Source organism: Lissotriton helveticus, chromosome 7 (assembly GCF_964261635.1).
Source record: "Lissotriton helveticus chromosome 7, aLisHel1.1, whole genome shotgun sequence".
Classification (NCBI taxonomy): Eukaryota; Metazoa; Chordata; class Amphibia; order Caudata; family Salamandridae; genus Lissotriton; species Lissotriton helveticus.
The window spans coordinates 299,668,046-299,682,152 of record NC_136068.1 but is presented as its reverse complement, the minus strand read 5'-3'; the positions used below and the strand labels follow the sequence as shown (position 1 = coordinate 299,682,152).

General features: G+C 45.8%; 1 protein-coding gene across 5 annotated transcripts in view; it reads right to left on the bottom strand.

Moving 5' to 3' along the window:
* Positions 1–4,590, bottom strand: part of EPB41L1 (erythrocyte membrane protein band 4.1 like 1) — a 574,086-nt gene extending 569,496 nt beyond the window's left edge. For all 5 annotated transcript variants that reach the window (XM_078652088.1, XM_078652086.1, XM_078652087.1 and 2 more), the window contains exon 1: positions 4,019–4,590. The gene's annotated coding sequence lies outside the window, so the exon portion shown is untranslated. The remainder of the gene's footprint in view (positions 1–4,018) is intronic.
* Positions 4,591–14,107: the final 9,517 nt, after the last annotated feature.

Sequence of the window (14,107 nt, the reverse complement as noted above, 5' to 3'; positions counted from 1 at the left end):
ATTGCAATATGTTTTATTCCAAACAATCCTAAGCTAAGCAGCATATATTTGTGTTTACTCAAACAATGAAAGAGGCAAAGAATTGCAGCGGTGGGTTTTGGGCGGAGAAACCACCCAAAAGAAAAACAAATGAAAATTATAGTTTCCATGCAAGTTTCGTGTCCTGCAATGTTGGTTCGGACAGAGCATGGTGAGTCTGAGATCTCACAAGGATGTACTCCAACACCATGCATTGGCATGCCTGCCTAAGGTTCTGAGAGAATCCACAGCCATCCACCAGCCCAGGCCACTTTCATATTAACCTTCTAGTCTGGGTCCCCAGTCCCCACCAAACAGCCCTTACATGGGGTTTTGATCGCAAAATAAAATGAATGCAATCTTTGTCATTTTTAAATTGTTCACTTGACCTTCATTAAGTAGTGTGAAGGACTGTGACAGTTTGGGAGGAATGATTAACACGTCTAGATCCCAAATAATCTAGCCATGATATATGTGCAGCAACCTACTACTTACAACATGTCTGTTTGATTAGAAAAGTGCATAGCAATTCATGGTTATTAATATTAAAAATACCTGGCATGAGAACCGTGGTCTAGGCAGCAATGATTTTCTCTTTTTTTGCTGCAGAATGTATGAGGTGAAAGCTGTGGTCTACTGGTACAGAACATATGAAACAACTCTGGTGTCTGCATGTCTGTCCAGGTATTGACAGAAGTCTACATTGCTATTGGCCAGGAATATTTCTAGTACCCCGTGGCCTCCTGAACCCTAGCTCCACAGGGTGGCATTGCTGAAGGTTATGGTCAGCTGCCCAGGTCACTACCTTCCTACAACTTGGTACTTACCAAAATACACACTAGGAGGACAGACCAGGCCAGCAGAGGCAATACGCTGCACCTGTAGGGTCCTTCCTGGTCCACACTCTAATCCTTGGACTGAATAGTTCGTTTTAAACCCACACCTTGTCTCGTGCACCGCGACAAAGCAATCATAGTGCCCAGAGGCAGGTTTTATGATTTTACAAAACAGGACATTATAATAAAGTAAATCAAGAAATCACAAGCACTGGTGGTCGACCCAGCAGTGGCGCCTGGTTCTAGGCACTGTGAGGACCCAGCACCTTCTCGCATGATAGACAACTACTGAGGATGCTAGACATAGGCCTGGCATAACCCACACCCCGCCAACCTTCTTTCCGCCACTCTACATGTGTTGGTCGCTCAAAGATATCAGCAGCACCGCACACTATTGAGGTTGTGGTTGCAAACCCTCTTCCGAGGGACACTTCAGGCTCAGGGTGTTGTAGTGGTAATCCCTCATCAAAGAGCCACTGGCAGCTCTGGGTGTCATAGAAACAGCTCCTCGTTGTAGGATGCCTGAAAAGCTTGGGTGTGGAGAGGAGCAACCCTTCCTCCCAGAGTGCTGTAAAAGCAGTCTACGTTCCCTGGGCGCTATACAGCGCATGAATGATTTGGCACAATCTCTTATCAATTGGACACACAGGGCTTTAAGTGGGCCGATTCTCAGCCCCGGAAGGGCTTTCCATTTTTACCCTCACCCTAAGGATGAAAAAATAAAATCTTAACTCTGCTGCAGTACCACAGCTTAAAGCTTTGATGTAACTTCAAAGAGGCTCGTTTTATTTCTTTCAGTCTCATCATTGCAGAACTGAAGCATTTTCAATATTATATACAACAAAGGCCATAGTTGGTGCTTATTTATTTTATGCAACAATCATTGGCAAAGCCAATAGTCCTGGCTTGTTGTAGTTATAATGTCACTTGTTGTATCCATATTTCTGGATGCAATGACAGAAACAGCAAAATACCAGTCGGGCTGAAAACTATGCTAAGCACAGATTTTTAGCTTAGGTTTTTTTTGAAGGCACGCCCCGTCGCCCTCAATTACATCGGCCACGCCCCTCTGAGAGACCCTTAAGTTTTTTCCTCCCACTTAAAGCCCTGCGGACACTGCAAGCTATAGGAACTGTGAGTGTCGCAACCCCTCCTCTCTGTGGCAGTGCACCCTCCGTTCCTGGTGCAGTGGTGATGGGCACTGGGCCCTGCCTTATCCCAGTAGCATAACACAGCTCTTGGGTTTTAGAAATAATACCTTCGCTCACAAAATCCGCAAAATCCGGAAGCTGCGGGAGACAGATCTCCTCCCAGCAGCAAGAGCGGTGACAGCTCTCAGCAGCCATCAATGGGAGCAGTAGGGGCAACCCCGCCCCCCAGGAACACTGCACAGCACTGCATATCGTAGGACATTCCCTCTTGTGGGGGACATCGGGCAGCGGTAGGAGATACCCACAGAGCCTCCCACCCCACCAATGATGCAGACATAAAACCGCTCGCTTTACACTACAGCAGAAGGGGAGTACTGCCAGAAAAAAAAGCATTGCAAGGCTATATTTGGGGGGAAAAGAAATCAGGGAATAAACAGGATCACGAATTCCGCTCCAGATATATTACTAGCCCCACCCTCAAACAAATAACCCAGGATATGTAATCAGGCCAGGCGTGCTGCGATCGGGTGGGGGTTGCGCCCACAGAGCCGAGAGAAGGGTGTCCACGGGGAATAATCCCGCAATGTAGCACTCGGAAAATCAGAGCAGACATCTGGCGTCAGGGCGGGCCCTGCGTTCACGCACACGGCGGAAACGCACCTTGCACGCGCACCAGGGGACGCAGAGACACAAGATGGCAAACCTGGCTGGGGTTTGGATCAGCTGGAGGGGCGTGGCGGGCGAGGCCCGGAAAGCTGAGGAACGCACAAGGCGACTGAGCGCGATAATGTGTGCTGCAAACGGCACCGCGTGAGTATTGTGAAGTGAGCGTAGTGCCGCACTCCACTGATGTGTGCGCTGAGGGTGAGAGCACGTGCAGGGTGTTAGGTCATACGTTTTCATGAAGATTTTACCGAGTGGACGCGGCAAATTGGGCTTAATGCTATGTGGAAGGTATCGAAGGACAAACCATGATATAAAATGTGTATTCAAATTAAACATTCTTGACTTAAGCATGTAAAGACTGACATCACAAATGCATCTAAAGGTGCAACGCATAAACATACCATAGTAACAAGGTAAAACGCCATACTGCCACATGTACCATATAAAGTATGCAATGCCAACAAAATAATGACAGTTGCCTTGTCAGGTGGAGAGCCGCACGTGAAAAGTGCCACATGACGTGTAATGTGACATGTGCAAGGGCAGGAAGCCGTAGACACCGCTCTGTCCCCCATGCTGCCGCTTTGTACCATCCTATCTGTCTTGCCTTGGAGTAATCCACTCTCCATTCTCTCTATCCCCCTGTTTCATCTTTCCTCCTGTCACAAGCCCATCACTCGCCACACATGTGCACCGAGTCCCTTCTACCTCGCCCGGCCTTCCCGGCTCAGGCTCCCTCTTCTACCTGTACAACAATCCGCTCAGCTACCGTCTCTTCCTCTCCACCCCCTCCCTGCCGCCATCTCTCTTTGCCTTCCTGGTTCACATCTTCTCCTTTCGCCTTCCTTTACTTCTCCTGCCTCCCTGTCCCTTCTGCCCTTCCTTCTCTTTACCCACCACAGCCTAGTTTTTTTCTCCCTGTCCTCTTCGCATCCTGAAGCTCGTGCCCTTCCCCTTTTTTATTGCATTCGCCCCTACTTCTTTCCTCTCTGCTTACCTCTCAAACACTACCTTTCCCCACCGCCCTTCCCCTGTTCTCACTCGCCTTCCCTTGCTTCTTCGCCTTTCTCCTCCTCTCGTTTTCTTGCACTTTCATTTCTTCCTCTCTCTCCTTCCTTTCACGTCCCCCTTTTCTCTCCCTGTGCGTACTTTCACCTCTCCCTGCCCTGCCTTGCCTGCTCCCTCTCTCCACATCTGCCTCCTCCCCCCACGCCCTCGCCTTACATCTCCCCTCCGTGGCTTCCTACTCTCTCTCCCACGCCCTCCGCTTCTCCTGCCCCTGACCCGGGTGGCTCTCCTCCCGCCGACCACAGACAGGGCCCCCGGCGCCGCTTCCCCCGGCCTTACCTGCGGGAGGGGGTCGGGGCAGTCCGCCAGCCTCAAGCTATCCAGCGGTCCCGGGTGTTGTTCCTCATGTGGGACGGAGAGGGGGGGTTCCCGGCCGCACAGCCTCCCCCTGTGTGGATGCAGCGATCGATCAGTCCCAGATACGAAAACGCGAATAAATGGCAGCGATCAGAAAGAAAACAATCCCAGGCGTAAAAAGGCTGCCGTAAAAAATGGTAATCTCGGCGGCGATTTTTTTTCTTCTTCGTTTAAAAAAAAAAGTATATATAAATCAAAGCCAGATGCCACAAGGCGAAAAGATCCGGCTGATCTGGAAAACAGGGCTGAATCTGGACGAGGGAGGGAGGGAGATGACAGGGCGAGAGGGAGAGCGAGGGAGACGTCACGAGAGACTAAACCAACCTCCTAAGCAGGAGCAGCAGAAAACACACAGATCTACTGTATTACAGCAAGGGGAACCCGGCGCTTCCACGAATTACACCACCTAGTGCTTCGGTGAGGGATAGATCCTGTAATCAGCAGCTCCCGCAGGACCCACAGCTAGCCAAGACAGAGCAGCATGCAGCCTGACACTGGCACCCAATGGAGGGTGGGCGCCTATTGCTACCGCCCATACCAGGTCAGTGATAGCAACAGCTAGGTGCCACATCCAAAGGTTAACTCGACAGCCGTCCGAAGCAAGGCAGCTTCCTAAACACCCAACCACCGACAAGAGGTTGGTACCATCCTAGCAACACACAGACAGCAACACCTCTGCTATGCAACGTAGATTCATGTGCTGGCACACCAATCGCAACAAAGGACTGCAGTCTGCCTCCGACAAACAGTTGTTAACTCCTGCCAACCACTAACACTAGGGGTCAGATTTACAAGAAGTGGCGCATCTGTGCATATAAGCAGGCAGCAAATTTCCGTCAGGTAAAAAAAAAAACTTGCGCCACCATGGATGTGTCGCATTTACAAAGCCGCAAACTGTGGTGCAAGGATAGACAGATGCGTGACGCATCTTTTGGCGTAAAGGCAGCGCATTGCTGGAGTCGTGTCGCAAGCACGATGCGACTCCAGCAATGTTCTGGAATGCCTATTCCTATTATGCTGCGTCACTCCTTACACCTGCTTCAAGCAGACACAAGGTTTTGACGCAGTGTTAGTAGAAGTGACGTAGTGAAATCTTGTAGATTTCACTGCGTCACTTTTACAACGCTTTCTTACGTTGGAACGCGCACCCTGCATACATAATACCTGACGAAGGTATAATGTAGCGCTTGACTTTACAACGTGACACATCTCCCTAGATGCGTCACGTTGTAAATATGTCGCAACCTGGCGCATTGTTTACGATGCCGCTGTGTCACAGAAGTGACGCAACGGCGGCGTAAAGTTGTCGCAAGGGGCTTGTAAATGTGCCCCAAAATGTTCTACAGCTTTTTGTGAAGACTAGTAGAGAGCACTGTTTGTCTTCCGTTACCTGTGCCACCGCCATTGCATGAACACTGGCACAGAACACTGGACACACCATGCTACAAACAACCGGGAGTTGCTACCATTTGCTGCTTCTCACAGCCAACACTAGGCAGAAGCACCAACCACAAAGAACACCATCAACAAATAGCTACTGCCAGTCACCATTTAACACAGTGAGACTCTGAACAAAATCAGTGTCAGTGACATTTCACAACTTATGGACCAACAGTGATTGATCTGACAACTAACAAAAATGGCGCTCCAGGTTTTGAACGTCAGTTTTCCAATATGGCAGCACTGCTGTGTTTATTTATTTAGTTGAACAGTTATATAGTGCACCAGGAGCCGTATTACACATGGTACGCACTACCACGGTCTGCACTGTGTTTCAGCTTTTACTGGCTGTGCTGGGAAAACAGACCAGGGCCAGCCCATTAAAACCTCTAATCAAATTCTTGATGAGAGTGATACCCACCTTGAGACACAAGTACCTAGATCCTTTGGGAGATTGTGGCACCCCTATCTATCTATCCTCGTGCAAGACTTTAGGGAATTGACGTGCCTGAAATATCTGCTTCTCTTGCTCCTACCAGAAGTGAACTTCAATGCATGAGAGGCCATGACATGCCGCTGCGTGAACGGTTCATTTACCATCCTGAGAGCATACGTGAACTGAGTTTTGTTGGTGGGGGATGGGAAGGGGAAGGGAATGTCTTGTGCTTTACTTTTGTTCTATTGACTGTTGCCATGTACTGAAGCAATGTTGTTAAACCGAGATACATGTAATGATGGAAATTCACTGTTTTTGGCATTCTTTTCAATAAAAAAAATTAGAACCATAAAACATCTACTGCTCCCAGTACAGATGCAAATCCATGCCTGCAGTGGGAACAGAGCAATAGTGATCATGGTCCATCTGCTGGAAGACTCCTGTCTTTCTTTCACCGCAAACTGGGGATGGCCCTAACAAGTGGAGGACAGGAATCACTGCAGAGGTGGGATCAGTAAGCTTCCGCACCCGCCGGCATGGGATGCCCTTGGGTCACCCTGGGACCACTCGTAGCTGCTCCCAAGGGCCATCCTTGGGCCACCACGGCTGTGCACTATCTCGTATGTGGCGTCCAGTCAGTGTGACTTCCGAAGCATATCTTGCCTCTGCACCCGCAGATGTGATACGGGACATTCACAAAAGCAATGGTTTCACTTATCTGGTATCTTGACTTGTTACCATGCATCCTCTCCATGGTTACCAGTTTCCTGCTGCTAAGAGTTAAAGTGTGATGATATAGAATGTTTATGTATGCTTTGAAAGGATCTTTTGAGGGTAGGCTGAGCTGCAAGAGGCTGCTTCTGGTGGGGTGACACGTTTACCATATAATCTACTTGTAACCTAGACTTACCCTTTTACAAAAAATCTTCCCGCTGTTTGCTACATTACTGGTTTCATGACTTCCTGCTTACGAGTGTCTTTCATCATTACTACAACTTACTTTCACGGAACTCTGTTCCAGTGCAAATCAGGGAATGCCTCTTTGTTACCGCATTTGAGCACCTTTTGCACTGGTACAATCACCATTACACAAGGAGATCCACTGTCATCTGTGGTCCATTCTTCAATACCAAAGGGCCTCTGGGGAGGCAAAAGCAGTCACAAATGTCCATAGCACTGCTGGGGCACAGCCCCTGGGACTTGGTATGTGGAACCTTCCCAAAAGAAAATAAGGACTACTTGAAGATGGGAGAGGCAGGAAAATAACTTGACAATAAATAGTGCAGTTAAAAATGATGATTGAGCATCTGATGATTGAGTTGGTTGACTGTAAGGAATTAGAGTAGATATTTCTTGAACAGGTGTTTAGTTATTTCTGTAAGATGGTGAGTGGTGTCAGAGTCCTGAAATCAGGGAACAGAGAGACCCAAGCTGTGACTGAGGACTCAGTGGGACAGATCAGTAGGCAATTGGGAGGGTCTGGGATGGAACATGGGAATCCGGATGGTGTCATTTGTGTGATGATACCATGCAGGATGACACAGTCATCACCAACATTGCTGCATTGAACAAGATGTCATTCAACCTCCTCCTTTCTCCCCATTGCTAAATCTACTTAAATCAACCTAAACTCTCAGTAAGCAAACACTTAACCTAATCCTGTTTCCCTATAGTGTATTGATCGCTAAAATGTTTAACTAATTGCGCTCTTCTTTCTGTAGTTTTAATTTATATGCCGTCTGAATGTTCTCTCTTGACCTATATGAAAGTGAGAACTCACTATTTTATGTTGCTCTATCCATGAGCTTTACTTGTGTGTCAATGTATGTCATACTGTGCTGGTGATTTTCACATAAAAATGTTCAACTGCACTACTCTAAACCAACTACAAACATGGTCCTATAGGTGACAGATATGCGTTAGAGTAGGATAAGCGTTAGGACTATTAGGGTATAGTTTTTGTATGATTGTCAATGTCAGACCATTGCTGTGTGAAAATTGAAATTGCGTCAATTTAAATCTTGCATTTCCTGACACGACCATGATCATTGAGCAGTCCCTGCTCCACTCCTCCTTGAATATATCTGTCCTTCAATCAGTCAATTGATGGTAAGTACTGTGCCAGCATCCTTTAAGTCACAGGTAAAATCTATTCCTCTTCATCTCATCTTCGAAATCACCACTACCGGTTCAATCTTGGATGAACTCACTCAACATCCTTAACAGCAAACTTACCATTGTTGACAGTACCACGTCTGTAGGGGTAATTGTAAATAAAAGACTCAACTTATGACCCTAAAATAGCACATTGGCCTGAAATGCGCAATATCAACTGTTTCTTCTCTGAGGAACCCACCACTACCTTCCAGAGAAAGACCCAAAATCACTTTTTCAATCACTGCTGCTCTTCAGAATCGGCTATTGTAACTGTAACTGTCTCTTGGTAAATGTTTTCACAATAATAGGATGGCAAACTAATTTCCTTGTTCACGTTGAACTTTTCAATTCAAATTGCATGTATCTGTGATCACTCTTTTGTTTTCAGTTACTTTCCATATTTCGTTTTTCAATTTATTTGCAGAAGTTGGTGTCTTTATCCATAAAGTTCTTTTTTATTAAGTATCCAATTCCATCACACTTAAAACAGACCCAGCCAACGTGTTTCATCCCTTATAGGGTCTTCATCAGGGGCTAAACAATAAAAAAATACATGTAATCAATACTTTTCACTCATTAAAATCAACAACTCTGGTTCTTATTTTTACATTAACTTTTCCAAATGTTTAGATATTTTTTTGTTTCTTTTTTGTGTGTAATTTTTAGTCTAGCATGAACCACTTCCATTTCAATGAGTGTATCAATCAACATTTCTGTACCAACCTCTATCAGGTATAGAGACTAATATATACACACCATCCCCAAAAATTCAATTAATCTGTGTATTCCTTAAACCAAAAGACACCAACTTTTTAAAGAGTGATTGCAGATACCAAGTGCGTGCTTCCACACTAACACCTCTAGTACTCCTCTAATATGCATACAAGAAGATCACTAGTTTACTTATACATTTATTTATCCTCCTTCTCAAAATTCTTCTTTTCCATTCATTCCCCGTTTAAATGTCTGGGCTCTTATTGTCAAGAAAACCGATTCATGTGTCAATAAGCCTAAAGACTTTCCATCTCTTCCTCATGTTTATTAAATTATGTTTCTCATTGTTTCTCTCTAACCTGCTTGACGCAGTGTTAATGAGCCATCCCCTGATTAACTTTCAACCCCTACAACAGAGTAAACCTATATTCCAGGGAGAAATAAAATTCCCCTTCTCTCATATCCTGAATCATTTTCCAACATATAATTAAATTATACCAGCATCATCATATACAGTCCCTTCAGAACCCATATTCCTCCTTCTGATCTTTGTCCCTCCCCATGGGTTATCTCACATATCTCCCAAGGTCTCTTACCAATCGAGCTGCCTTTTGGCATTTGTGTCCTAGTCCTATCTGATTAATCCATTTTAGGTGCACTTGTCCCGCCTCTTAAATATCCCTCCATTTTCACTAACCACTTTCAGCTGTGCCCTGTCCACGTCTCAACTGCCAGTCCATTATTCTATGCAGCCATCTTGAAAGTTCTTCCTACTGTATTCAACCTCCATAATCACATTCAAGTATCCTGACACTCCACTCTATTGTTCCTTTCCTTTCATAAACCGAGCATGTATATCAAGCCTATACTGGGCTTTTATATATTTGCTGTATTTTATAAATGCCGGAATCCATGCTTCCATTACATATACATGGTCGCTATCTTATAATGGCTATTTCAATAAATTCAATAATTGCCACCATCTTATAACGGGTTTCTTGTTATTAACCTAAGACTACCTTTAGTCCCAACTGCCAATCTATTATTCAATGGCACCCATCTTGAAAGTTCTTCCTAACGTATTTGTCCTCCATAGTCTCATTCAAGCATCTTGAAGCTCTACCCTATCACTCCCTTCCTTTCATAAACCGAGCGTTTACCGCAGTCTGATGATTTTATAATTCGCGGACCCCTGCTTATGATACATATACATGGCCGCCATCTTAAAATGGCTAACTCAGTACACTCAAGAGTGGCCCCCATCTTATAACGGGTTTCTTATGATACGTATATGTGGCCACAATCTTGTAATAGCTGTCTCGATCCACCCGAGAGTGGCTGCCATCTTATAACTGGTTTCTTGTTGTTAGCCTAAGACTATGCCCTTTCCTATTTATATGAGGTATACCTCTGACCCGTACCTTGTGCATCAGATTTCTAATGTCTGTTTTCTGATAGCATCATCTTTGGCCATTATATCAAGTGCATTATGTGCTAGCATAAAGCTATGAGGTGGGACAGAGCTTGATATAATGGCCAAAAATGATGCTTACCAATGTTTGAGGTTTGTGGGCAGTCAGAACTCCAGGAGTGGGCATAAGAGAACTATAAGATTAGGGTATTTGACCTGTGACATCCAGAAACACCACTGCTGGCTGTCTTTTGGAAAGGATAACTGTCTCTTGGCTGGTCTCCCCAAGATCCATCTCACCCCTCTCAAATCAGTTCTGTATTCGGCTGCACACATTGTTTATTGGGCCAAAAGGAATTACCAATATCTCACCTTTGCTGGTCATTCTCTGCTTGTTGCCCATGAAAGCCAGGACCATATTAAGATTGCTTGTATCACCCAGAGGCCCTACACGCATCAACTCATCGGTACCTGGTGGACACACTTTAGCTCTCTAGAGGAGCTAGACGATTGCAAAATGTTAAAGTTCTGTTGCTTGAACCTCCGATCTTTAAAAATGAAATTACACATTGCACAATCTTTCTCAGGCAAAGCGACCAGAATATGGAACTGCTTGCCCCAAAATCTACGCACCATGATGTCAAGGGCTATCTTCAAAACTAGCCGGAGCGCTCCACCACTACCGCCAAGTATCCTGCATCTGGCTGTGAAAAGACTGCCAGCGGCCCACGGGAGCCTGCTGGAAGCCCCCACGGGTGTGCTGCAAGCTCGCCGAGCCCGACGGGGAGAGCCTTAACTACGGGATAGAAAGCGGATCTGAACACTGAAGATTCAGGCTCCGACCCGTCCCCCACCGGACCTCTGCTGAGGGTGTCCCGGCCGGGAGCGACTGTCTTGCGGCATGCGGTCCTCGCTGCTTGCAATCTGGGAGGGACCAAGTGGTCCCCCGGTACCTGCGGAGTGACCGTGTTAACACTCTTCGGACGATTCTTGGCTCCTGAGCACCTCCGGGGGGACTCCTGTCGTTGGCATAATGGGGGTGCACTGGGCAACGTATGGAGGCCCTCACCCACCCCAGGCCCCCAGAGATCACTCCCCATCGGAGCGGCCTGTCCCGCCACGGATCGGGGGCGCAGACGTTCCCGCGGAGGTGCCCCCACCCAGGAGTCTAAGCACACAGCCCCCGCTTCCAGGACTGGAGGCGCGAGGACAGCTGAGCCCGGCCTTCTTTCAGCCCTTTTACCCCCATGTGCCCCCTCTCCAACAACTTCTGTTGCAGTCAAACAAAGTGCTGCTGCAGCCAGGCAAGAGCAAGGAACCAGTGAACTTTTCCCAGGTGTGGGGGCGCGGGAGCCACGACCGGCGGATTCTGATTGTCGTCGACTTTACTCCAGTGGACCCGAGCCTACACGCCTCCTCTCCCTTCCTGACTTTGATTTTTGAATTATGTACCCCCCTGACTTCTTTTGGCACTCTAATTCATACTCACTGGGTCACTTTCATGGACTTCTTTACTTTTGTCCTGCCCGCCATTTTGATGCTGTTCTCAGCCACTTTTCTCTGGACCCTGACCCGCAATCTTGTCCATTCCCTTGTCCTTTACCCTTTTACCTTGTTTCCCCCTTGGCGATCCTCTGATTTGCCTTTTCTCCATACCCTTGTATCCCTCCCACCCTCCCTTGGTGCTGTGACTGTGTGCCCCCTCCGACCCCACTTAATGTAACTCTGCTCTCCTGGTTTTTTGGATCTTGACCTGAGAAAATCTACTATTTGTTTACATATGTATATAGCGATAACTCTAATCACTACTATATGCAGTAACTTTTGTAATTTTATTATTTTTGCATAGTTACTTAAAACCATTGCAATACAAAGCTTTTTAAAATAAACAGTATCACAAATAGAAACATTTAAATTGCCTCTCTATACCAAGGAGGAAACAGTATATCAACTCACAAATTTACCTTCCTAAGAAAAGTCATGAAATCTCGTGATTTAGTTAGCAATAAATAATATAAAAAACGAACTAAAAACAGTTAAAAGCAGGTTTTGTTCAAATTCATTCCCTCAACCTTCAAAGGTTTAACAAGACTACTTTTCTGCTGTAAGTCAGGAAGTACCAAAATTATTTAAAAGACAGTTAAGAGCATATCATAATGTTTTTCTTTTCTAGTGCCTTACTGAGCTTCATAAGTGCAAAAAAAGTCTTAAGGCAATTAAGGGTCAGCTTTTATCATTTTCTTTTCCACTGCCATCATAAACCTCACAAATCTACAGTTCAACTGGGGATCCTGGGGTGCAAGGCAGGCAAGAACTGCCTGTCTCCGTGAGCGGATTCCTTGTGCGTTAAAATAGGATTTTAGCAGGTGCTTACGTTCTTCCAGCAATTTGTCACAAGAGCACAGCAAGTGCGGCATGTCCTCAGGCGCCGAGCCGCATAACCGACAGTGGAATCCCGCCTGTTCTTTTAACCAGTGTGGGAAGTGGCAGATGCAAGGTAACAAACCCAGCCTGTACTTTAATAACTTCATTTTTATTGTTTTTGAATAACCTAGGTCAAGATAGCTCTGCGGTGCCTGAGTGGTATATGAGTTCTGGATCAGCCAGCAGTGTGACCTCTTTGTAAATGATGCCTTGTCTTAAATCCATGAGAGGTACATTATTGTTTTCTTGACCAATCTTTTCAGCGATATATGGCTTGTCGGGGTATCCCAAAGCTGTTATAAACCAAGATTCAACAGGCTCCTTTTGAGGTACTTAGCGGCTGGTGAGGCTGGGTGTAGTTCTAGCTCTTCCCATAGATGGTTGTTCAAGGTTCCTTGTTTGCTATTTCGTGTTTTGTCCCACGCTACTATATACGTGCCCTGTCTTACCAGGGTCTGTATCTGGATGCCAAATTCAAGCCTGATTTGGGCCGGTGAAGTTTGTTTGGGCAGGCTAAATATTATCCTATATGCAGCTATTACAGTTTTGTCCAGAGTCTTAGCATCTCTGCCTCTCAATACTTCACTCCCATATGTTATTGTCGGTAACAGTTTAGCTTTTATTACTTGGGTCAGAGGAAGAAGAGATGGGCCCGTAAGTTTGCTATTTAGTGCTTTCAGAGCGATTGCTGAGGCGACGCCCTTGCCCCTGATACTAGTTTTCTGTGCAGTAAACTGGCCACTGTTGTCAATTTTGACACCTAGATACTTATATACTGACGTATTCTCGATGCAAGTTTTTTTCCAGAACCAGCTGTGTGACTTGATATGTTTATTGCTAATTGTCATCGTCTTTGTTTTTTCTAGATTTATTGTCAGATCATTTCAATCCGAATATCCCTGTGTTGCATCTACGAGTTGTTGAAGCCCAACTTTTGTGTGGCTAATTAAGACTATATAGTCCACGTTCACGAGACACGGTAATAGGAGCCTTCCTAATTTAGGTGCATGGGAATTACAGCTATTTAAAATAGGGATTAAATCCCTAAGAACAAATTCAAAAGAGTGGGAGCCAGAACACAACCCTGTTTGAGACCCTTGTTGGTTTCTATGCGTCTTGATCTGAATCCATGTTTTCGTATGTAGGTTGATCAACAGGTCTAACAGTGGTCCTGGTATACCCCATCATTTTAGTTTGGCCCATAACATATTCCGGTTTATATGGTCAAAGGCGGCCTTATAGTCAATAAAAGAAAAGTGAATCGGCATTTTGGCTGTTTTAGCCTTGTCTATTATATATTGTTATATGTATATTGGAAGTTGTTCCCACCGATGTAGCAAAACCGGTCTGGTTAACCGGAATTAGTGATTTCTCCGTGGCCCAGTCCTGCAGATCTTCCAAGAGTGTTCCAGCGAAATATTTGGCCTCA